Raw genomic sequence first — 25,925 nt, forward strand, 5'->3', positions numbered from 1 at the left:
CTGCCTAGTACACAGAGGAAAACACTTAAAGATGGAGCTTCAAGGCTTGAGAGACGACTTAGCACTGACTGCTCTTGCAGATGACCCTGGTCTGCTGCCTAACACCCACATTAAGTTACTCACAACTACATGTAACTACATCTCCAGCTGACCTGTCAACTCTGGCTTCTGAGGGCCACATACACACACACACACACACACACACACACACACACACACACACACACATACATGAGTATACATATAGACGAACATATAGACATACATAATTAAAACCAAATTAATTAATTTTAAAATAAAAAATCTTGATGAAGGATTACTTGAGGAAAGATGGACCAAGTCATAAGAAATTCACTTCAGTATGTGGATAAAAACACAAAAGCTTAAATCCAGATATTCCCAAACAAACCAAAGCGATTGTTTGTGCATAGATTAACTCTCAGTCCCATACTGAGCACAAGAGTTCATCTCTAGATTTAGCTTCACCACTTCTTTCAGAAAATGGAACTAGCTAAGATTTCAGGACTTGCAGAAATCTCTTTCCCCTGAATCTTGTTTTTAACAAGAGAAAAAAAATCATGGGACATAGTTAAGGTTTAAAAAATTTATGAATTGAAACTTTAGGGCTCCAGCACCTATAGAAATTCCTTAATCATTTTTTTCATCCTAGTAGAGGATGGGAGCTCGAATTTCTTTTTAAATATGCAATATTTTCACAGGGTTTTTTTTAAAAAAACATGTTAACGGCACTACAATGGTCCTGATGCCATAATGCTATGCTTTACTCATGAATTATTTTGAGCTTTACCTCTTCATAGCTCCATAATAAGATCTATGCTCTTCAAGACTGAGAGATGACTTCATAATTAAAAGCATTTGCTGATCTTACTGAGAATCTAGGCTTGGTGGACAGCATTCGCATTCTCTGTAAAGTATGTAACTCCATTTCCAGAGGATCTTATGCTCTCTTCTTGCCTCCATGTGCAGTGCTTGGACACAGTACACATTCATGCAAGCAAATTCTCATATATCTGAAATAAAAATAAATAAACCTATAAAAGTAAAGACATATATCAAGGTAAAATTAAAGATGTTTGGAATATACCTGTGTCATAGCTAAAGTCTCTTAACACTGGAAAGATGCTCCTTAAATACTCATGGGAAAAAAGTCTACAAAGAAATGTGAGCTAGACAGAGAAGGACAGCTCCCCGCCTTGCTCCCAGTTGTATCTGAGAGAGGAACAGAAGACACCCAATACAGGGAGAGGAATCTGTTAACAAAGTGGCCAAATTGACAACCCAATATATGTGTAAGAGTAATTATTTTTAAAAATATACAAATTAGCTTTTGTGTCTATTTGTAATTTTTTGAGAATTTCATGCATATATTTTTACCTTCTTTACCCTTCCCCAAACAATTCTCAGAGTTACTCTCCACCTTGCTATCTTCCAGCATTATATTATTCTTTATTAAGGAAGAAAGAAAGAAAGAAAGAAAGAAAGAAAGAAAGAAAGAAAGAAAGAAAGAAAGAGAGAGAGAAGAGGAAGGAAGGTAAGAATGGAGAAAGAGTGAGAAAAGAAAAGATAAGGTCAGTTCAGGTCAGGTCAGGTCAGGTCAGGCACACACAATGTCCAATCTATGTTGCCCAAACTTTAGGGTGTGGCAGACCCACCAGGAAGCACATCACTAAAGAACATGAGTTAGTCCTATCCCAGCAAATATCAATTGTCACTGGCTCTCCAGTGTGGGGTAGAATTCCGTGCTCACATCACATGTCCCCCTCCATGCAGGGATTTAGTACAGTTTGAGCTTACACAGGTTAATTCCATGCTGTCACAGCCACGCTGAGTTCATACATGGACCTGCTGTGTTGAGTACAAAACGTGTTGTTTCCTTGTCGTCATCCACTGCTTTTAGTTCCTATACTCTTCTGCTTGTCTTCCATCATTATTTCTGAACCTTGGTTGAAGAGAGTGTTATACGGGCATCTCTAAGCACTCCACACACTTTTATTCTCTGCACATGCGCCAGATGTGGGTCTCTATGTTAATTTCTATCTACTGCAAATAGAAGCTTCTTTGAGAGGGGTTGTAACTTTTGCATTGTAATAAAGATCCTTGGTTCAGTTGAATGCTTTCTCAAATGCTTTTTGAAATGGTGATGATGGGGGCTGGGGATTTAGCTTAGTGGTAGAGCGCTTACCTAGGAAGCGCAAGGCCCTGGGTTCGGTCCCCAGCTCCGAAAAAAAAAAGAAAAAAAAAAAAAAAAGAAATGGTGATGATGTACCCCAGTGGTTAGGCACTTGACCAGCATACGCTAAGTCCTGACCCTAACAAAAACCTACATAAATGCACCAGTTAGCAAACTTTCAATACTGGGAACTAAGTGGCCTTTATACTCAGGCATTACACTAAATTTATAATCATAGAAAAGTATATTTACTAGTGTATATTTCTGAATACCAAACAGATAAAACACATATAATTAATTTAACTACCAGAAATTTTACCTTGCCTAAGTTGCTTCTGATCATAAAATGCATTGTCCTAAAATATCGCAAAGAAAGCAAGAAGCTTCTTATACAATTAGTAATAAATTACAAGCAAAGTAAGCCTTTGGCACTTACAAATTGACTTAATAAAACGGGATCTTGTAAAGTAGTTAAAATGTCCCAATGTAAATTAAACTGGGAAGGCAAAGGTGGAGACTTCTTGCTATATTTAATGATGAAGTGATAAGCCATATTGCTTTACACGTCGCAGCTTCCTCTAGCTTTTTCTTAAGGCCTAAGAAGGGAATGGTGTGTCATGTAGGTTACTTCAACATCAGGAGCTTGACACCCACCTCCACCCTAACACTTTGAAAATGCTGACTCAATTCAAGCAGCAACAGGTGAACAAACATTCTGTAATCATAGATTTGTCTACCAGGCTCCAGTCCATGCTCAATATGCTCACTCCTCAGCTGCAGTTAGTTTCAACTTCAAGATAACCCAACTATCACACTCAGTCTTTGAAGGTGTGACTTTTTACTGTGCCTAGCCTTACCCAGGTACACAGACAAGACATCATCATACTGATATCTGCCTTTGAGAAGATTCATTTACCATCTGTTACAATTGTAAATACATGGCCCTCGAAAAAAACTTGAAAAGGAGCAAACCTTTCCCTGGTTACTTCATCTAAATTATGTCATAAAGAAAGGCAGCTTAGACCTTGATATCACTTTTAAAAAGCTATTGGCCATTTCAAAAATTCACAATTTTAAACCAAGATCATCATCTTTCGGGCTTTTTTGGTTCAAAGAAAAGCATGCAAAAATTTGTCTCTAATGTTATCAAAAGTCCTAACCATTTTTGGTGAGGCTTTCTCCAAAAGAATGACTCTAAAAATTTGTCTAACTGAAATGTAATAGACACTTCTGGTAACTGCCTCTGGTGAAAACGCTATAGTGAAAATTTGTACCTCTTGATAACTTTGCACCACCAATAAAAGCCACACATTTCCTATGAAATACTAGTAAAAGAAATTCCCCCCTTTATGCTATATAATAAGTTTCAATGTTTTAGCTGCTGGTTTTTAATGCTTGTTCTACAGAATAGAGGCTTCCATAGGTCCTTAAATAGTGATCCCACACATTGACCAACCAATAACCCCAACTAAACTTACAGAATAGTATCTTTAAGTATTCATTTCACAACTGATTTTTGCTGTCTTGAATTAGACCAGCAGTTCTTCCTGGGTTTGTGGTGGTACTCTGAGTCAGGGGCACTGAGATGAGAAAAAGAAACTAATGGCCTGGAAACCAGGAAAAGGAATAACATTTGAAATGTAAATAAGAAATACCCAATTTAATAAAAATGGAATTGAAAAAAAGAAATGAGCAAAAGCAGGGATCACTAGGCCTGCAAGGTCTGGTAACCCAAGACACCAAGCTTACCAGTATCACAGCTTCTTCTGTGCTCCCCAAATGTGTAAGCAGAAAACAAGTCAAACAACACAATTACAGGGAGAGAGAGCATCTATAGCTATTTTTTGCAAGGTATATGCCGGTACAGTAAACAAAACATTTCACATCTCATCTTTATGAGGAAACTTTTCAAGCTCCAGGCTTCCTGTCCCCACCTCCCTATACATAGAAATTTGTAATATATTTTCACTAATTTTTTAAAATATATGATCACATCTCACAACATTTCCTGAGGAGATCTGAACAAATTTCTGTTCACTCAAATTGGACCCTGATGGTTGACTAAAGAAATGGTTCTACCCACGTTTGGCTTAGTGTATCAGATGGTTTATTGAGGTTTAGAGAAGGCAGCTGTATAATTGGAAAGCCCACTCAGAATGGGTAATGGCTCATGAGAGTTGAATCCCTGTGTCTCCATGAATGACTGATAAATAGCTTATAAAATTGGAAATTTTTTCTTCCTAATATGTTACAGCATTTATAATATTCAGGTGGGGGATTATGAATATTTTAAGTGTGTGGAATTTTCTGAACGTGTGATTTATTTACATTCTGAGCCTTTCAAGTTTGCTTTATAAAACAAAAAAAAAAAAAAAGAAAAGAGAAGCGAACACCACCAACAACAAAAACTGTGTTGAATCTTAACTAGTTTCTTTTGTGACCGTTTTAATCTAGAGAAAATTGATAAACAAACTAGTATCATTTAATGTTAATAACTCTACGACATGGATATTGCCTATTTATAGGACTGTGTCTTCCTTCTTATATATAGCTCACAGTTAATGCTGGAAGCTTGGAAATGCATAGAAATTCATATTTATTTTAAAGGATATAACTGCCTCTCCTACCCGCTGGATCATCACCCGTATACTGAATTGCTACAGTGATTAGGGCTTATCAGTTCATGCTTCCCAATTTCTATACCACATTATATTGAAAGCTTTAGAAAAAGCCCTTGCCTGAGCTTTCCTTGGTGTGATACCAATAACTTTAGAATAAATTAAGGTAAACACCAGAAAGCAGGAAATTTAATTTGCTTGTTTTAATTTTAATTTGCTTGTTTTTTTTTTAAGTGATTTAAATAGGTACCAAAATTCAGGAGCCATAATATCAGGAATACCCAATGTCCTACTTAAGGTATTATTGCCTTGATGAGCCACTCTGACCATGGCAATTCTTATAAAGAAAAGTATTTGCTTGAGTCTCGCTTACATGTTAGAGGTTTAATTCACTGTCATCATAGCGGGAAGCATGGTAGGACTGCTGGGTGCTTCTTCTCACAGGGCCACAGCTATTCCAACAAGGGCTTGCATTCTAATAATGCCACTCCCTATGAGCCTAGGAGAGCCATTTTTATTCAAACCACAACATTCAACTAAGACAAAAGCCATAGTCACTGTTCATCTCCTTGGTCCTGAGTAAGCTACTAAAATCATTAAGTAAAGATCCTGTGATCAAGCCTCTTTTGTGAAACATTTTCTAAGGCAGTTAATCTATCTATCTATCTATCTATCTATCTATCTATCTATCTATCTATCTATCTGTCTGTCTATCTATCATTTATTGATATATATATATATTGTTTTCCAACTGCTGTCATATTTCTATCATCTGTCTATTCCCTACCTCCACTATCAATTTTCTATAATTTATCATCACCAATAAATCATCTGTCAACTATTCATCTATCTAGCTATCATCTGTTTACCTATTTTTATCTCTGTCAAAAGAGCTCATGACCATGGCAACTTATAAAAGAATGCATGTAAGTGGACCTTGTTTCCAATTCCGAGGGTCCATGACTACTATGGCAGGAAGCATGGGAAGAGACTGGCAGGCATGGAGCTGGAGAAGGAGCTGAGACCTTATATTTGATGCACAAGCAAGAAGTAGAAAGAGTAAAATTTGGTTTTGCATGGATTTTTTGAAACCTGAAAATTCACCTCAGTTACACATCTCCTCAAACAGGGCCAAACCTCTTGAAACTTTCCAAGGTAATCTACCGACAAGGACTAGTCATTCATACATATTAAGCCTAAGGAAGTCATTCTCATTCAAATCGCAATAACATTTATCTATCTAGCATCTATCAATTCTATATTAATCTCGTGTGTGTGTGTGTGTGTGTGTGTGTGTGTGTGTGTGAGTGTGTGAGCAGCATGTTGGCTTTGCATCGTTAATTTGTATCCCTTGTCAAGCTTGAAAATCTGTACCTACACATGCCGAACAGTGACCATTTTGCTTTCTCACTTGAATCATTTTGTCAACATCCCCATTAGACTCCCCATCACTGAGCAGTCCAAGGCACAGTCATTTATCCCCAATATCTTTCAAGTTTTCATTATTCTTAATCCTTTCTGGAATGCAGAACAATGGCCTCCCCAAACCCTATTTCTGAAGGATTAAACTGAAATACCAACGTGAGTTAGATTGTACAAAGCTATCATGTCATATCGCATAAAAGGAAAATTTTTAACAAAAACAAAGTGTATCTGAGGATGGGAAACATTAGAAAGTTTAAAGAAATTGTCAGAATGAATTCTTTGAAGGCTTGGTTATTTCTCAGTTTTTCTCAGAATGTAAAACATTTATATTTCACAATAAAGTTTCATAGTCCCGTTTTAATTGCATCTTATCTCATACGTCGGGCTTGGCTGAGCTTCAAAGTTTACTAATTTGTGTTTGGTGTCCTAATTATCTGTGCACTCTGCTGACATACTGCAGACTGGAGCCAACCCTTCACATTTGGTCAGCTTCCCTTGTAAGGTAAATAAATATGTGAGGCATAACTGAATGAGAAACCCCAAATATTTTTTAATTGAAGCCAAGTAATCTCAACAGATGTTTATTTTTTATTTGTTTGTTTTTAATTAGATCAAGGATATAAAATCCCATTTGTTCAAAGTTGGTCTTAATTGCACTTCCTCAAATTTATTTTTCCTGATTTTATTTTCCTGCACTTAAGCAGTTTTGTGATAATACACAGTGGCATTGTTGGCTTTTATCTGCTTCCTACAGTTTAATTTTATACATGACTTTCACATTAAGGGATCTGATTATTTTTTCTTATGAGTATTTATTATTTCCCTGCTCTTTTCACTGACAGAAAATCTTCCCATATTTATTATAGATAGTAAGCTATAGCAGTCAACATCCAATGTAATAAGATGTAGCAAATTATATCACCATGCATAATCACTCTCTTTCTTCACATTTCTGGTGAATATACCTGTATACCTAGGTACAGATGGGACATCTCTAGCAGAAAGTCATGGGTGAGCTACTGCAAGCCACTTCCGTTGGTATGGCAAATAAGAAATGGCATATCCACATTTCTAAAATCTCATGAAATAGACTCATGTTCCTACTAACCAGTCTGCCCCTATCTCCAGGCTGTAGCAGGTGCCATGCACTACCCACTGTGCACCACTCATAGCTTTTCAAGGATTCTCAGAAAATAATTAGATCATTCTTTTATTAACATAATTTATTCTTAGTCCTGTGTCACCAGATTTATATTCATTTCAGTTTCATTGAATATCATGATGACCTAAGCACACTGAGATAACTAGGCAGATTATGTGCCTCACAGTGAAGCAGTAATGGCTCCCATTTTTTCTTTACATTTTAAGATCTGTGACTTTGAACAAATTATTTAAACTTTCTAGGGTCTACTGACATCATCCATAAGCATGCGCACAGTGCAATCCTAGAACTACTATTAAGAGGATTATATATATATATATATGCATATATATCCATACGCATATATTTATATCTATATGAATGAGAGGAGTTTTAAATTTTTCTTCTCAGCAGAAAAGATACAGAAATGAAATTATGTACAAAATTTATGCACACAAAACTAACTTTGGAAGCAAATTATAAGTCATGCCTCTTGACAAAAAAAATGTCGTATGGTTGAATTATTGGTTTAAATTTTAAAGTAAAACAAAGATGTGAAAAACTTTTGATTCTAAGTTCTGAACTTTAGAAAATGATATTAGCATATTCTGAATATTCTTTTATTTGTCGTTTATTTATATTTATGTGACTATCACAGCTATGCAACTGCAGATGTCTAGGGAAGACTGAGCAGAGAGGTCTGGAGCTGGTCAAAGTGGAACTACAGACACCGTTAGCTACCCAATGTCCTCCTATGTACTGTCCTCTTCAAGAGCAAAGAAGAGTCATTTTTCTAGACATCACTTATTTCCTTTATGAACATACTACTATGAGCTCAATACTGTCATATATGCTGGAGAGCAGTTGTGGAAGGGCCAGAATGAATCCAACCCTCAGTAGCCTAGAGAGGATAAATGATAATTGACAAATTAGCAAATGCTTTTATGAGATCTAAGAAAGATGTAGGTTCTTCGATAAAAATAGAAATGAAGTTATGTGATAAAATGAAGATATCAATTAGAAAAGATGAAAATTAAGATTAGAGAAACAGTATGATTTGAGCAGAACCTCTTTAAGATGGCAGTGTGTTAGTAAGGGAGTATTTCTACTACTCCTGATTTGCTTCAGTGTATTGGTGTTCAAAAGATTGTGTGGGAAACAGAATCTTAAAGAAAGTGGCCTTGTTGAATGTGATAGCAATTGGATAATTATTTTTAAAATTTACTCTTTCTTCTACTTTATTTGTGTGTGTGTGTGTGTGTGTGTGTGTGTGTGTGTGTGTGTGTGTGTGCTTCTGTCTGTATGAGAATATGTGCACAATTAAGTTGGGGTGCTCATGGAAACTACATGTATTGTGTCTCCCTGGACCTGGTTTAAGGCAATTGTAATCCACCAAATGTAGGTTTTGGGTACCAAACCTGGGTCATGTACAAGGACAGTACATACTCTGAAATACTGAGCTCTCTTTCCAGCACTATGAGAAGATAATTCTGGAAAATCATTTTGAATCTCAGTATGGAGCTTTGTATTTTATCTTATTGAAAATAGATTCTTTTGTCATACAACATATACTGATTACAGTTTCTCCCCCCTACTCCTCTACGTTTTTCCTCTCTCATCCAGATGCACCCCTTTCTGTCTCTTATTGGAAAGGAACAGGATTTTAAGACATAATAATAAATATAACAAAATAAAAAATATAAAACAAAAAACTATCACATCAAACTCTGAGAAGATAAAACAGCAAAAGAAAAAGTGCCCAAGAGAAGGTATAATAGAGAGCCACTCATTTGCTCACTCAGGAACCCATACAAACACTCGACTGAAAGCTATAATATATTTGCAGAGGACCTAGTGCAGACCTAGTGTAATGCTATCTCGGTCTCTGTCCATTCATAAGAGCTTTGTGTATGCTGATTTAGAGAGTCTTATTTCTTGACATCCTCCATCACCTCTGACTCTTTCACTCTTTCTGATTCTTCTTCAGTGGGATTCCCGGAGCTCTAATGGGAGGAATTCAATAAAGACTTCCCACTGAGGGCTAATTGTTCCAAATATTTGTGTCTGTCTGATTCATTGTCTATGTCTCCCTGGGTATCCATATTTCTGTGTTTCTATGTTTTTCTCTCTGTCTCTCTTTCTCTGTCTTTCTCTGTCTCTCTCTGTCTCTGTCTGTGTCTGTCTCTTTCTGTGTCTCTTTCTCTGTGTCTCTGTCTGTGTCTCTGTCTTTGTCTCTCTCTGTCTGTCTCTATCTCTCTCCCCCCCCGTCTTTTTCTCTCTCCCTCCTTCCAATCCCCTCTCTCTGCTCCCATACCCTCTTTCTTTTACTTTCTTTTTTTCTCTAACCAATGTTTGGCTGTACGTCTCTATACTTGTTCCCATCTGCTGCAAGACAGTGCTTCTCTGATGATAGTTTAACAAGAAAGGCATCGATCCCTAATAATTTTATTTTATTGTTATGCTTATTTGCTGTTGTTTGTTTGTTTGGTCTTAAGTAGTATTTGGTTTTACCCTAGGTCTCTGGTTTCTCTAATCTCAAGTTCTTTGTCAACCAAGCAGTGTCAGATATGGATGGGTTCCATCTCATGGAATGGGCCTTAAGTCAAATCAGTTATTAGATAAAAAGCTTTGGGCCACAATGTCCCTAGCATATCTTGCAAGATCTTGCAAGCAGCACACCATTGTAGATAAAAGGGTGGTTGGTGTGATTAATATTTACTTTTCTCTTTTAATAATGTACAGAGTACCTTCCTGTAACAAAGATAGTAAATCATAGTGATGAAGGCTCTATGTAGACATAGGCTCAACTTCTCCATCTTCATGAGCTGTGTACATGTTGTCTTCAGCAATGGGGCCTTGCTGTCAGTTTGGAGAAAACAACCTATTTTCTTGTCAATAGAATTGTTTGTGTGTGAATTCCCATGGAACATTTTAGATGAGAACTCAATTAAAGCTGACCAAGTCCTTGGTCCTGGAAGCTAAGTCTCGGAACAAGACATGGCCAGATGGGCTCCGTCTCATGTATTACTTTGCACTACTTTGTCATTTCATTAATATTGTATACATATTGTATGTATGTGTGCATGTGTTTGTGTACATATGTGCATATATGTGTATGTATACATCTACATACATACATAGATTTGAGGAATTTTTATTTCTAATAGATTTTTATGGTCAATTCTATTCCTCAAATATCCCCCCTCCTGTTTTAGTTGTCTCTCCTCATATTCCCTCCTTCAACCTCCCTCACCAAACTTGATCCTCCTGTTCCAGGACCATATTCAAACATAATTATCTATTTCCCTTTCTTAAGGAAATCTATTTCTACCCTCTAGCCTCCTGTTCTATGCCTACCCTCTGTGGTTCTGTCGCCTATAGCTTGGTGATAATTGCCTTAACAACTAATATATACATTTAAGTAAATGCATTCCATATTAGTCTTATACAGCCATTATTTGAATCAGTGTGGTGGTTCCTCAGGATGATGGGAATCAATCTACCTCAAGATCCAGCTGGGCTACTCCTGGACATAGACCTAAAAGATACACAACAAAAGCACTTGCTCAACAAATGTTCAACCATGCTCTATTCACAGTAGTCAGACACTGAAAACAAATTAGATAAATCCCAACAAAACAATGAATAACAACAACAACAACAACAACACAACAACAACAGGGTCTCCTCATACAATGGAATATAACACAGCTGTTAAAAAATAACTTGAGGAACCTCACTGATCACTGCACACAGCTCCCTATCCCAAACCCCATGGGAGAGAGAGCTCATCACCCAGACATGGGGGCAATCCTGAGATTGTAGGACAGGAGAGACTGCCACTTCTGCCCACCTTTGCCCATATCCCTGGCCAAAGAGAAAACTGTAAAGGCCTCTGAGCACAGGAAGAAAGGGGCAGGCAAGCTGCAGAAGCCCTGCGGTCCAGACTGTGCCTGGATCTAAAGGGACCCGGTCAAACAGCTCCCTGCACCCAAATCCCGTGGGAGGGAGAACTAGAACTTCAGAGGGGCAGGCACGCCTGGGAAACCAGAGAAGACTACTCTCTGCTCACATTTCTGTCTCTAGAGGAAAACGCCTAGCACCATCAGGGCCTACTGCACACAGGGACCCAGAAGTAGGGGCAGGCCCTTCTGGCTGCTGCCCTTACAGAGAGCTGAAACCCAGTCCCAAGGGGCGAATTCAGGCCCGAGACCAGAGGTAAGACCAACTTTTCTGCTCCAAGTGACCTGCCTGGTAGACTCAGGACACATGCCCACAGGAACAACTGAAAGCCAGTGGAAAAGAATGATTACACGCCTGAAAGCAGAACACTCTGTTTCCATAACTGGCAGAAAAAGAACAGGAAAACAGGTCTACAGCACTCCTGACACACAGGCCTATTGGACGTTCTAACCACTGTCAGAAATAGCAGAACAAGGTAACACCAGAGACAACCTGATGGCAAGAGGCAAGTGCAGGAACCCAAGCAACAGAAACCAAGACTACATGGCATCATCAGAGCCCAATTCTCCTGCCAAAGAAAACACTGAATATCCAAACACACCAGAAAAGCAAGATCAAGATTTAAATACACATTTGATCATGATGATGGAGGATTTTAAGAAACTGTATAGGGCCTCTGGGAATCAGAAGATAGGGGCACTCAAGCAGCAGATTCCTGCAGTCCAGACACTGCCCGGACCTAAAGGGACTCGGTCAACAGCTTCCTGCACACAAATCCCGTGAGTGGGAGAGCTAAACCTTCAGAGAGGCAGACTCGCCTGGGAAGCCAGAAGAGACTACACTCTGCCCACATTTCTGACTCCAGAGGAAAATACCTAAGGCCACCTGGGACGCCAGTGCATGGGGGACCCGGGAAAAGGCAGGGCAGGCCCTTACGTTTGCTGCCCTCATAGAGAGCTCAAAAGCAGCCACTCAGAAGCAACTTCAGCCCCGGGACCACAGGTAAGACCTACTTTTCTGCTCCAAGTGACCTGCCTGGTGGACTCAGGACACACACCCACAGGAACAGATGAAGAACAGTAGACAGGAAAGACTACATGCCTGAAAGTAGAACACTGTCTTCCCATAACTGACTGACATTTGATCATGATGATGGAGGACTTCTAGAAAGACATAAAGAACTCCCTTAGAGGAACACAGGAAAACATAAATAAACAAGTAGAAGCCTATAGAGGGGAATCACAAAAATCCCTGAAAGAATTCCAGGAAAACAATCAAACATGTGAAGAAAGTAAAAATGGAAATAGAAGAAATAAAGAAAGCACAAAGGGAGAAAACCCTGGATATAGAAAACCAAAGGAAGAGACAAGATCTGTATGATAAAAACTTCAATCCTCTGAAGAAAGAAATTGAAGAAGATCTCAGAAGATAGAAAGATCTTCCATGTTCATGGATTGGCAGGATTAATATAGTAAAAATGGCCATTTTACCAAAAGTGATCTACAGATTCAATGCAATTCCCATCAAAATACTATTCCAATTCTTCAGACAGTTAGACAGAAAAATTTGCAAATTCATCTGGAATAACAAAAACCCCAGGATAGCTAAAACTATCCTCAACAATAAAAGGACTCCTGGGGGAATCACTATCCCTGAACTCAAGCAGTATTACAGAGCAAGAGTGATAAAAACTGCATGGTATTGGTACAGAGACAGACAGATACACCAGTGGAATAGAATTGAAGACCCAGAAATGAACCCACACACCTATGGTCACTTGATTTTTGACAAAGGAGCCAAAACCATCCAATGAAAAAAAGATAGCATTTTCAGCAAATGGTGCTGGTTCAACTGGAGGTCAGCATGTAGAAGAATGCAGATCAATCCAAGATTATCACCGTGCAAAAAGCTTAAGTCCAAGTGGATCAAGCACCTCCACATCAAACCAGACACACTCAAACTAATAGAAGAAAAAGTGGGGAAGAATCTTGAACACATGGACGCTGAGGAAAATTTCCTGAACAAAACACCAATGGCTTATGCTCTAAGATCAAGAATTGGCAAAGGGGATCTCAGAAAACTGCAAAGCTTCTGTAAGGCAAGGACACTGTTGTTAGGACAAAACGGCAACCAACAGATTGGGAAAAGATCTTTACCAATCCTACAACTGATAGAGGGCTTATATCCAAAATATACAAAGAACTCAAGAAGTTAGACTGCACAGAGACAAATAACCCTATTAAAAAATGGGATTCAGAGATAAACAAAGAATTCACAGTTGAGGAATGCGGAATGGCTGAGAAACACCTAAAGAAATGTTCAACATTTTTAGTCATAAGGGAAATGCAAATCAAAACAACCCTGAGATTTCACCTCACACCAGTGAGAATGGCTAAGATCAAAAACTCTGGTGACAGCAAATGCTGGCAAGAATGTGGAGAAAGAGGAACACTCCTTCATTCTTGGTGGGATTGCAGACTGGTACAACCATTCTGGAAATCAATTTGGAGGTTCCTCAGAAAACCGGACATTGCACTGAGGATCCAGTTATATCTCTCTTGGGCATATACCCAAAAGATGCTCCAACAAATAACAATGACACATGCTCCACTATGTTCATAGTAGCTTTATTTCTAATAGCCAGAAGCTGAAAAGAACCCAGATGCCCTTCAACAGAGGAATGGATACAGAAAATATGGTACATCTACACAATTGACTATTACTCAGCTATCAAAAACAAGGAATTTATGAAATTCATAGGCAAATGGATGGAACTGGAAAATATCATCCTGTGTGAGGTAACCCAATCACAGAAAAACACACATGGTATGCACTCATTGATAAGTGGATATTAGCCCAAATGCTCGAATTACCCTAGATGCACAGAACACATGAAACTCTACAAGGAAGACCATAATGTGGATACTTCACTCCTTCTTTAAAAGGGGAACAAGAATACCCTTGGGGGGGGATATGGAGGCAAAGTTTAGAACAGAGGCTGAAGGAGCGGCCATTCAGAGCCTGCCCCACATGTGACCCACACATATACAGCCACCAAACTAGATGAAGCAAAGAAGTGTAGGCTGACAGGAATCGGATGTAAATCTCTCCTGAGAGACACAGCCAGAATAAGGCAAATACATAGGCGAATGCCAGGAATAAACCACTGAACTAAGAACAGGTCCCCTGTTCAATGTATCAGAAAAAGGACTGAAAGAGCTGGAGGGGCTTGAGACCCCATATGAATAACAATGCCAATCCACCAGAGCTTCCAGGGACTAAGTCACTACCAAAGACTATACAAGGACTGAACCTGGACTCCAGCTGCATAGTAGTAATAAATAGCCTAGCAAGGGCACCAGTGGAAGGGGAAACACTTGGTCCTGCCAAGGTTGGACTCCCAGTGAAAGGGATTCTTGGGAGGAGGGCGGTAATGGGGGGAGGATTGGGAGGGGAACACCCATATAGAATTGGAGGAGGAGGTGTTAGAGGGATGTTGGCATGGAAACAGGGAAAGGGAATAACATTTGAAATGTAAATAAGAAATACCCAATTTAATAAAGATGGAAAAAATTAAATATTTGTTTTTCAGTAAAAAAAAATAACATGAGGATAGTTGCAGGTAAATGGATAGAACTAGAAAAAATCTTCCAGAATGAGCTATTCCAGCCCTTGAAAATTTGTTTTTCATTAAATTATAATCACAAAGTGACTCCCTCCATGTTCTCTCTCCAAACAATACCTCCCATAGCCCTGAAATTTATGGTGCTTTATTATTTAATTTTCACTGATACATATATGTGTGTGTGTGTGTGTGTGTGTGTGTGTGTGTAATGATGCTTATATATTTATATGTGTATATATACATTCATACATGTGTATATGTATATGTGCTTTGAGGGCTGATCACTTGATATTTGTCTTATAATTTCTATTTTGGAAGAAGACACCATGACAAAAATTCAAATTGAAAAGAAAGGATTTATTTGTCTTATACTTTCATATCACTGTTCATCACTGAAGAAAGTCAGGATAGGAACTCAAACAGTGCAGAAGGCTGGAGTCTAGAGCTACTGCAGAAGGCATGGGGAGGTGCTGCCTACTGGGTTACTCCTCATGGTTTTCTTAGAATGATTCCTTATAGAACTCAGGACAACCAGGACACGCATGGACCCAATACAATATGGTATTTCCCATTAACCACTAAGTAAGAAAATGCCTTACAGCTGGATCTTGCAAAGGGCTTTTCTCAATTGAGGTTGCTTCTTTTCAGATATCAAGCTGGCATAAGATTACCCAGTACAGTATTACAAATAGGCAATTCAGGGGATTCTTCCTGGAGAAGGCTTGTTTGTATAGAGCTTTTGGTAGATAATAATTTATAATCAAATAAAAATCACTTGCACACACACACACACACACACACAGAGAGAGAGAGAGAGAGAGAGAGAGAGAGAGAGAGAGAGAGAGAGAGAATTGCTGGTCAAAATAATAAAATACTGAGTGTTCCAAATGCCGTCCACTGGGAGAATGAGTGGATATACTCCAGCAGATTACCAAATGGCCTGTTTTAGCATTCACAAAGAAATGATCAACATGCTCTGATACGATTCTTACTAATACAATAAGAGAAATAAACATTGCAAATAGCATCTAAATATAATAGCTCATTCCAACATAAAAATAAATGAAAAGTAAAGTTGTGAATAAAACATGTATATTTAATTACACCATGAATTCACATTACAAAAAATGTCAAAAAAAAACAAAAAACAAAACAAAAAACAAAAAACCCAGCAAAGCAAACAAACAACAACAACAAAAAACCAAGAGTGTGCTGACTATAAGATACAAGATATAAATCTGGGCAGTGTGGAAATGCAGGTAATGGGTAGGTAGGAGACAAAAGCCATGCAGATGGTTGATAAGGTACTTGCTTTAAGTTGAGATGGTGGGCCTATGGTTAATTGTTAGTTATTAAGAATACTTAACTCATGAGTCAATGGGGAAAACTTGCCATAGATAAAAAATTTCATTTATTAAGTCGTTATGAGCTCCTTTTTAGATATAAAGATAAATTACCTTTGTCACAAAAGAAATCATATATTTTAAATTATGTCTATTTGTGAAATATTATTACCATGTTCACACAAAACACATTCCCATATACTGATTTACAAATTTTAAATTATTATAAATAGAAATATCATTTTTAAAAGGAAAATAACGTTTGCTTCAATGGACATTTTTATAGAACTCAAAGGTATTTTAAAAAGCATTTTTATTCTGCAATGTTAGAGATCAGAAAGTCTGGAAAATTTCACATGAGAAGCACATTTTTATGTAAATTCTTATGGTGTATATTCTCTACACCAGTAAATCATTCCTATGCAGAATTTAGTTACCTAATTTTTAGTGTCCTACCATTTTCTTCTGTTATAGCTTTTTCATTTTATCACTATACCTCTTTTTTCCTATTTATTTATTTATTTATTTATTTATTTATTTATTTATTTTACATTCTTACTGCAGCCCTCCTCTTCTCCCAGCCTCCCCACAACCCCCATCTCTTCCCTAACAATGGGGGAGCCGCCCCTGGGTGCCCAACCACCCTGTCACATCAAGTCCCTGCAGGACTAGGCACATCCACTCCCACTGAGATTAATGGCAGCCCAGTTAGGAGAACAGGATCTACAGGCAGGCAAGAGATTCAAGGAAAGCTGAAGCTCCGGTTAGGGAATCCCATGAAAACTAAGCTGAGAATCTGCTACATATGTGCTTGTGGCCTAGGTCCAGCCCATATATACTCTTTGGTTGGTGGTTCAGTCTTTGTGAGCCACCAAGGTTTCAGATTAGTTAACTTTGTTGGTCTTTTTGTCTAGTCCCTATTCCCTCTGGATTCCTCAGCTCTTCCCCCAACTCTTCCACAAGATTCCCTGAGTCACACTAACGTTTGGTTATAGGTCACTGCATCTGTTTCAGTCAGTTGCTGGGCAGAGCATCTCAGAGGACAGTTAAGGTAGACTATTGTCTTTAAGCATAACAGAGTTTGTGTTAATTGTGTCAGGGATTGGCTCTTGTCTGTGGGTTGGGTTAAGCCATTCCCTCACCCTCTGCTCAAGTTTGTCTCTGCAATTCTTGTAGGCGGGACAGATTTTGAATTGAAGGTTTGTGTGTGGGTTTATCACCTTATCTCAAACATTACTTTTCATTTTATATATCAGTAATTTAAAATTGGAAGTGGGCAAAATACCTATGATTATCTATTTTGAGATGTGCTCTGTTTCTTAAAATTTTTAATGAAAAATTAAACATTTTTAGTGCTTTATATACTTATTAACATTAAACTTGATAATAATGGAAGATAATACATGCCTTATAGAAACAACTACATGAAAGAATATAATTTATTATTTTCAGGTAGTTTTATAATTGTCTAGAGGCTGTTTTAGGCTAACACTTGATTGTGACTGCACTGTGTGACAGTGTTTGACTTTACTGAATATATTGCTGAAATCAGAGCTCCCAGAGAACAAGCATCATCTATACAAAGAGAAGCAATGGGCCATATCCTGAGCAGCATTATGCAAGCTTATCCATTGTTTATATAGCGCTTTGCTCTCACTCTTGAAATCCAATTTCTTTACCATACTCAGTTTTTCTTCCCAACAGTTTGAAAGTATGTACCTTTTTTTTTCTTTTTCTATTTTTCAGGGAGAGCATGTTTGGGAAAAAACAAAAACTTGTAGACATAAAAATTAAAAAAAAAATAGACATAATGGTTTTAAATGTTTCCATGTTGGAAACATTAAATTTAAAAAGTCTTTTTCTTTTTTTTTTTTTTAGTTATTTCTGTGCCTCCCTGGGTTAAGTAGGTATACATGTTTGTGTATGCAGATAAACATGTAAGACCAGGTATGTTTACCTATTTGTGGTTTGTTCATGTTTGTATGGAGGCCAGGGGTCAATTTTAGATGTTCTTTCTCTTGTACTTTGCAACAGGTTCTCTCCCTGGTTTGGTACTTCCCAAATGAAATAGCCTGACTAACCATAGAGCCCCAAGGATGTTCCTCCCCCAGTGACATTACAAGCATGTGCCACAGTGGATGACCTTTATAAAAGTGGGTTCTAGGGATACAATGTAGTTTCTCATGTTTGCAATGGAAGCATTTTACCAACTGGACTATCTCCCTAGATCTTAAAACATCTTTTTATGGTGAAGTGGCAAAATGTGGGTTCTGTTTGATGAGTTCTTTTTGATAGAATGCTCTTGAAAGCACTTATCATTGAAAAGTACTTTTGTTTATTTTTTTTTAATTTTTTAATATGGATCTCTTTAATCTCCACAATTCTTTCGTATACTTTTCTCAAACAATCAGTGATCTCGTGTCTGGAACAAAAGGTATTTTAAGTTAAATACTCTGTTTTGAAAATGCAGTGCTTACTGGACTGCTTCAAAAATAGGTCATTGGCTTTTGTTGCCCTTGCTTAGCTGATCACAAGCTTCTTTCAACAACATCCTTAGAGTTTTACATTTGCTATAGATATACCAAGTAGATAGTTTTCTGAATTGTATATTCAATTTCATAACACATTATTGTTCTTAGTCCTGTCTTCTTCCATTAGCAGCATCCATATTGGACAGAATACAACCACATTTAATTCTAAAAATCAGATGCCATCCTTTGGCCTCTGTGCATACTGAATGCACAAGGTGTACTTATAGACAAACTGCCATATGTCCACGTGGGTGCTTGTGCATGTGCATGTGACCACAAGCCCATGCATGCATGCACAAATACACACACACACACACACACACACACACACACACAAAGAGAGAGAGAGAGAGAGAGAGACAAATAAGTAATCTCATGTGTGTCACATAAGTTGCAAAATAATTGTTCAGTGTTAGGAGGCAATGCTTTAACAAAACAATGGAAAGAACATCTGAAAGGTGTAAGAAGTAAGCAGTCACAGTAAAATAAGATTCCAAACCCTAAACCACACAGGTTGTGCATCACAGTTCAGAATTTGAATGGTTGGGTCCCTAAGCAGCTTTCATCTGGTCTCAGTGGCTAATATCATTGCTCACCTACTCTATTATTATTAAACATGAATCTGTAAACTTAACATCTTGAAAACCCACAGTACTGTTTACTGTGTGTGTTATTGTTGCTGTTGTAGTTGTTTTTGTTGCTTTGAGATTTACTGCTAGTGACTACTCTTCCTGAATGCCCAGCCATGACACTTTCCTAATTTAGCAACAGCCTGTCTCAGTTCAAAGACTGATAACCATCCATGAACATAAGTAACTATTATTACTGTTAACCAAATAAGTCTGCCACCATATGACACTCATAAACTAGATGAATTATAGTTCAAGGACACCTCACTTAAGGCACCTGAAGCTTGAGAATGATATGTGAGCAAACAGGGTTATAATTGTATGTATTCCATAGGCTAGAAAGATAGCTCAGCCAGGAAAGCATTTGTTACACAGGTGTAAAGACCAGAGGTTCATTCTCTAGTTTCCACAGAAAATAACAGGTGGGTAGGATGCCTAACCCATGTAATCCCAGCACATGGAGAGCAGAAACGTGCAATTCCTGAGAAAGCTGGCCATGTATACATCTGCTCCCTCTATCCCCTATGATTGTAAGTGCACCTATACACACATAGTCTCCCATGCAAACAAACCACATGTACAGACACATGAAAAATATAAATCTAGAAGCTTGAAAAACAGAACAAAACGGAGTGTTTTTGTCTTCACAGTATTAGTAGGGTGAAACACTCAGTCATAGAGCAGATTTACTTTGTAAGGAAATGTTTATGAACTTGCAAACCAATGAGGCTTTTATTTCTTCCTACCAGCAATTTCCATCAAGAGAAAATTCAGAATGTGACAATGGGAGTTGGGTGCTAATAGCCATGAACCATCACTTTCATGAACATTCTATTCATTCGAAACCAGTCTAATCCCCAGACCATGAACATAGGGTAGGAATCACACTGAGGTAGGAATTGCAGGGTGGCAGTTATTGAAACCATGTTAAAGACTGTCTGCAGAGTCTCTCACAGTTGATTTATGTATTTCCTACCAGAGGAGAGGTTACATGGTCCAAGAATGTGAATATCAGCTGTCTCCATTGGTCACCAAAGCTTAAGCACCTTTCAAATGGTGCAGTTAAAAAAGGTGATAAATTGTCATGTTTCATTGTATCATTTCTCTTTCATTACAAGGGTAGTAGGGAAATGGGGGATTTTCAGTTAGAATGGAAACCCAAAGTATTTCCTTTTACTATCCAAACTTAGAAGATAACATTGATGCTATTCAAGTGTTATATTGCCAATCAAATAATTTGGCAAATCAAAGGTAGAATTCATGGTCCCTGGAACAGCAGACCATAGCCTCAGTACACTTCTCCAGGGACATAAATAGCTGAGGCCAACAAGAAGAATGTCACGGAAGATGGTCTTTCTTCCAGGCATGAGAGGACCCAGAGACATATGCACTACCAAAAGGCTCAGCACAATAAGAAAACTGGACTGGCAGTTTGCTTAAGAGAATAGACAAGAGCTTCCTTTGTGTGCTGCAGTCAAGGAGAACTCTCAGGCTAAGGACAAAACAGACTATTTCAAGAGGAAAAACATAACAAAATATGTGATGGAATAGACATAAAGGGAAGCCAGGAAGCTAGAGCATATGAAGATTGTTTGTGAGGAATGTACACCTTCTACAATTTGAACTTGAAAAGCGGGTCCTATTGTTAGTGCTGTCTGTTTTCACAGACGAGGAAGCTACTGCTTCAATAGTTAAAGTAACTTCCCAAAGGCCAATGCAACTGTCCACACCCACACTGGCATTCCTGACAGGTCTAGATTCTTTGCTTGTGATCATAAATGAAGATTTTTTTTCCCTAAAACAAAGTGGTAACAATAACCTTCCCACCCAAGGTACCATGTGCATAAAGTAAGAGCAGCACAACCAAGATCCATTTTGGTATTAAAGGATAGTCCAATAGACCCAAATTAAAGGCACCAGTCTTACCAAATTCCCACCCCTCATCCAAGAGAAAAAAAGAACAACAATAAAAACCAATTGAAAATAGAAAGCATTTAGGTCACAGACTGTATGCTGGAGAGTTAAGATGTATGAAATTGCATGTTGTCACTCTTCTTAGAGAATGAATCCAGTTATTTTTGAGTTAGCCACTCATCACCGTTATCAAGATACTATTGATCAAAGTCTGTCAGATCTTATAATAAATAAATACCTGGAAGTTCTTTGAAAATATTTTGTCTGTGAGTAGGAAGAATTGATCCAGAGTATTTTCTTGTTCTTTCTCAGTTTGTCTCTCTGTCTCTCTCTGTCTCTCTGTCTCTTTGTCTCTCTGTCTCTGTCTCTGTCTCTCTCTCTCTCTCTCTCTCTCTCTGTGTGTGTGTGTGTGTGTGTGTGTGTGTGTGTGTGCCTGACATTTTTTAATTAGTTCATTTTTTGACAGCTCTCTCTCTGTGTAATCCATTTGGGTGATACCCATCCCTCAATCCATTCTCATACTCCTCCCACACTCACTAACATCCTCGTCTTCCTCTTTCCACCATCTCCCATCCAATATCCATGTCTTTTGTACTCTTTCTGCCCCACAGTGTCATTTGTGTCCTTACAAGTATTGAGCTCTCTTGTAGGACATTAGCTACTTGACATATGTTGCTTTGGTGAAGACAAAGACTCCTTTTCCTCTGATTTTAGTTTTGCTTCTTTATATTTAATGTTTTGGGTTCTTTTCATATTTTAAACATTGACCATGTGCCTGATATATCTCTGGCAGAGATCCTCCTCATTATGTGGGCTACCTCTTCTCTTGACTGACAGTTGTCTTTTGCTGTACAGAACCATTTTACTTCATTTAGCTTGGTAGATATGAGATTCCATATCTCATTTGTTGGTCTTGAGTCTCATTCAGAATGCCCTTGGCTACATCTCTGTTAAAGCACAATCTTTTTTCTCTCTCTCTCTCTCTCTCTCTCTCTCTCTCTCTCTCTCTCTCTCTCTCTCTCTCTCTCTTGAAGTTGCAGGTCTTAAAAATGCTTCTTTTCTTAGTGTGTAGGTGTAAGGTATTCACACCTTTCTTTCCCGCCTCACCCGCCCACTTAGAGTTCTTGCTGTAGGATAGAGAAGTGACAAAGGAAAAGAGGAAACTTGCAAAGTCAAGTAAATCCCTTAGAGCAAAGTGTATTTTGACATACCTTGAGCAGCAAATACACCATGGGGTGTTTCCACTTGACCCCCTGCTTGACCTTACTTTCCAAACGTAATCTTATTTTCCATAATATATTTTGATAGCCGACATAAGCGTTTATTGTCACAGCTGGAGCGCATTCTGACAGTCATTTCAAAGGAAGGAATGCAGATTCCAACTGCCACATTTCCACAAGTCCGAAAGGCGGTGAACAGAAACATGAGGACAACTCCTAGAATAACGATGTTGAAAAGCTTTTCAGATTCTGGGGACATTTTGGCTCTGCCTGCTCAGAGGTCAGCTGCCCAGGGCAGTCACCTCCCCTTCTCTAGTCGAACAGCCTGACAGTCTGAGGGAAGAAAGGAGATGAGAGAAACAGTGCAGCCACATTGCCGATTTCCAGTCCTGGGATAGGAATTGCGGGCTTAAGGGAAAGCTATCCCCACCAGTACAGTCCGGACACTCCAGGAACGCGACCTGTGCAGCGAAGAAGACCCGGGCTCTGCCCACATAAGCTCCAGGTGTAGGGACCGGATCTGGGGCTTGGACAAACCGCGGCTGCTGCTAGGACCCACTCTCCCAGCCTATTTTCCATAATATAATCTTAATATCTCTAATTCTGTAGAACTCTATCAGGTCGGATAAGAGATGAGATGAAGACACAAATCCATATCTATCGAAGGTTCCTCACATAAGAGATGACTCTGAGAAATAAAGTAACTTCAGTGAGTACTGCTACGAGTGGACAGTACTCATACGATAAGAAATTTAAAGACAGTTTGAGGTAGGGGGAGGGCCGTCAGGGAAAAAGAGAAGATCAAATGTAAGCTGTTCCCTGTTTCCCTCTTCCTCTTCCACAAAAGATTACTTGTTCCTTGGGGGATTGTCAATTAAACAGGAACTGAATGCATTAACCTTTTCAGTATATAATGCATCTATCAGACCAGGTTTGCCATGGCTTTACATTTTAAGGCTTGGATGTAAGAAAAGGTACCCTGATAGTAAACACTGAACAAAATGTGACTGGATGAGGGTTGGAGAGAGGGACTAGAACTAGTCACTTTACAAGCTTATTCCCTAAGTGCAGTTTTCAACTCATGAAGAAAACACTGAAACTATGTTTTGAACCAGCTCTTCCCTAAGGGAAGATTTTCCTAAACAGTCTGATATTCGTGATTTAGCCACAATCTGCTTGTAGAGCACTTTATTGCTTCCATATTGTATTTTCACTTTCACCATTTCAGATAATCATCACCACAGGCTGAGGGGAAGAGAGTGAAAAGGAAACTCAAAATTTAACAGGAGAAAACCAGAAACTGAAAGCAGTTGTGTACTCTCTACATGTCAGTTTCCGTGGTTGCACATATATGCACTTATATAATTTTTGCATAAATGACATCACTAAGAAAAGGTAAATGTCCAGGGCATTGCTGGGTCTTTCATGGTGATATACTCAGATACAAGAAGGACAGCACTTCCGTTGCTTCGGACTTTGCTTGAAGTTATACAGAGCTCAGTATATCTGAACCCACTCATTAAAAACAATCCTGCTCCCTGATGAACATAATAACTGGTACGACATATGTTTGTTTTCACATGTCACATGTTAGGCTAAGAGCGGACAGGTATACATGTAATACTAGTGACGGGGAAATGCAATTGGCATTTCCTGCCCCAAAGATCTCTTTTGTTGAACCTATCTGGAGCCTCTGCAGTTGTCAGCTTTGTTTACTGAAGAACTTGAGATCATGTTGCAGAAATATCACTGTGTGAATGTGTGAAGAATGCGGGGTTGAAATGAAAGCTTGCTGACCTGGATAAGGATGTGGAATCTAACTCTAAAAAGCAGGACAGAAACGCAACCGTGGTGTCCATCAAATCCAAGATACTCAAAAGGAGCTATAGAGTTGTGAGATTTATTTGAGCAGAGGACTTCTATGGCAGTAGAGCAAAAAAAAACTAAAATAAAAGGCTTAGAGCAGGATACAGATATGACCCACATAGCAGGAAAGTGGAAGGAACAGAAATTACACAGGAAGAGCTTTGGGGGACATCACAACCAGACAGGCTGTGGGGCTAGAACAAAGTTTCCCTGATGTAGGAGACTCGGTTCAAACAGAAATGGCTGGATCACGTTATTGGACCATTGGTTTGCAGCATCTAGTTCAGCAGAGCCTTGACATGAACGTTACTGGAGATCAAACAGGATGAGCCTCTGAGACTATCACTGGACTATATTATACACAAGCACTTTTTCATGATGGCAGCAGCCTTCCTGGCTACCTTTATCTGACTGAAAGTTGTTGTCCTTTGGGGCTGGAGAAATGGCTTTATGGTTAAGGTTGCTCTTGCAGAGGACCCATGTTTGATTTGCAGCACCTAAATGGCAGACCACAACCATCTGAAACTCCAGTCTCATGGGATCTGATGCCCTTCTCTGGCCTCCGCTAGCACTGCACATATATGTATGCATACATGCAGACAAAACAACCATACCCATTAAATAAAAATGAAATGGACAATAGGAAGAAGGAGAATGTTGGCCCTGGGTATAATTCCACAAAGAAAGCAAGAGTGGGAATGCCAGAAAGCAGGCTGTTTCTCTGCCTGAATGATAAAATAAGGTAAGGACAGAAACTCTTAAGGCTCATTTGCATGCAAATAAGCCTAACCACCAAATCTCCCTGCTGCTGATCTGTGACTTCCTGGGGCTATGTGAGCAAATGTCTATATACTCCATATAGGACACCAGCACTGGACCAAAGAATGTTTCATTCAAGTTTAGCTTACTGAACCATTGAGTTTATTTGGGTTACTTAAAGAAACATAGGTAACTTAAAGACAGCCTCTTCTCCCAAAGCCCACTTAAGTAATCTGATTTCCTGGATCTCCATATCATCCATAGGCAGTTATGCTAATGGAAGAGTTTTCCCTCCCCAACTGATGATGTTTGTATAACCTTAGCAGAAGGAAAGGGATTTAGAGTCTTGCAAGTTTTAGGAATTTATGCTTTGTTTGTTTGTTTGTTTGTTTGTCTGTTGCTCTTTCTATCTGCGCCTTGTAAGTTTTATTTACTTCCTGAGTCTTAAAAAGCCTCCTGGAGGATGGGATAATTCACCTTTGAGGAAATAGCTACACAATAGCATTATATGGCAGGATTTGTGACTGCTTAGAAAGGGGACACTGTTCCAAATTCATCCCCCCAACTGACAGCTTCACAGCCTCCTGCCTTCTATTAAACTGAGTGAGTTAAGGCTTTCACTCTAGTTCTATTTAAGAATGGCTTTCACTTCAGCAAGTTGTGATAGTTTTTGTTATGCCTGTAATACTAGTGTCCAGGA

This window comes from Rattus norvegicus, chromosome 4 (genome assembly GCF_021556685.1).
Source record: "Rattus norvegicus strain SHRSP/BbbUtx chromosome 4, alternate assembly SHRSP_T2T, whole genome shotgun sequence".
NCBI lineage: Eukaryota > Metazoa > Chordata > Mammalia > Rodentia > Muridae > Rattus > Rattus norvegicus.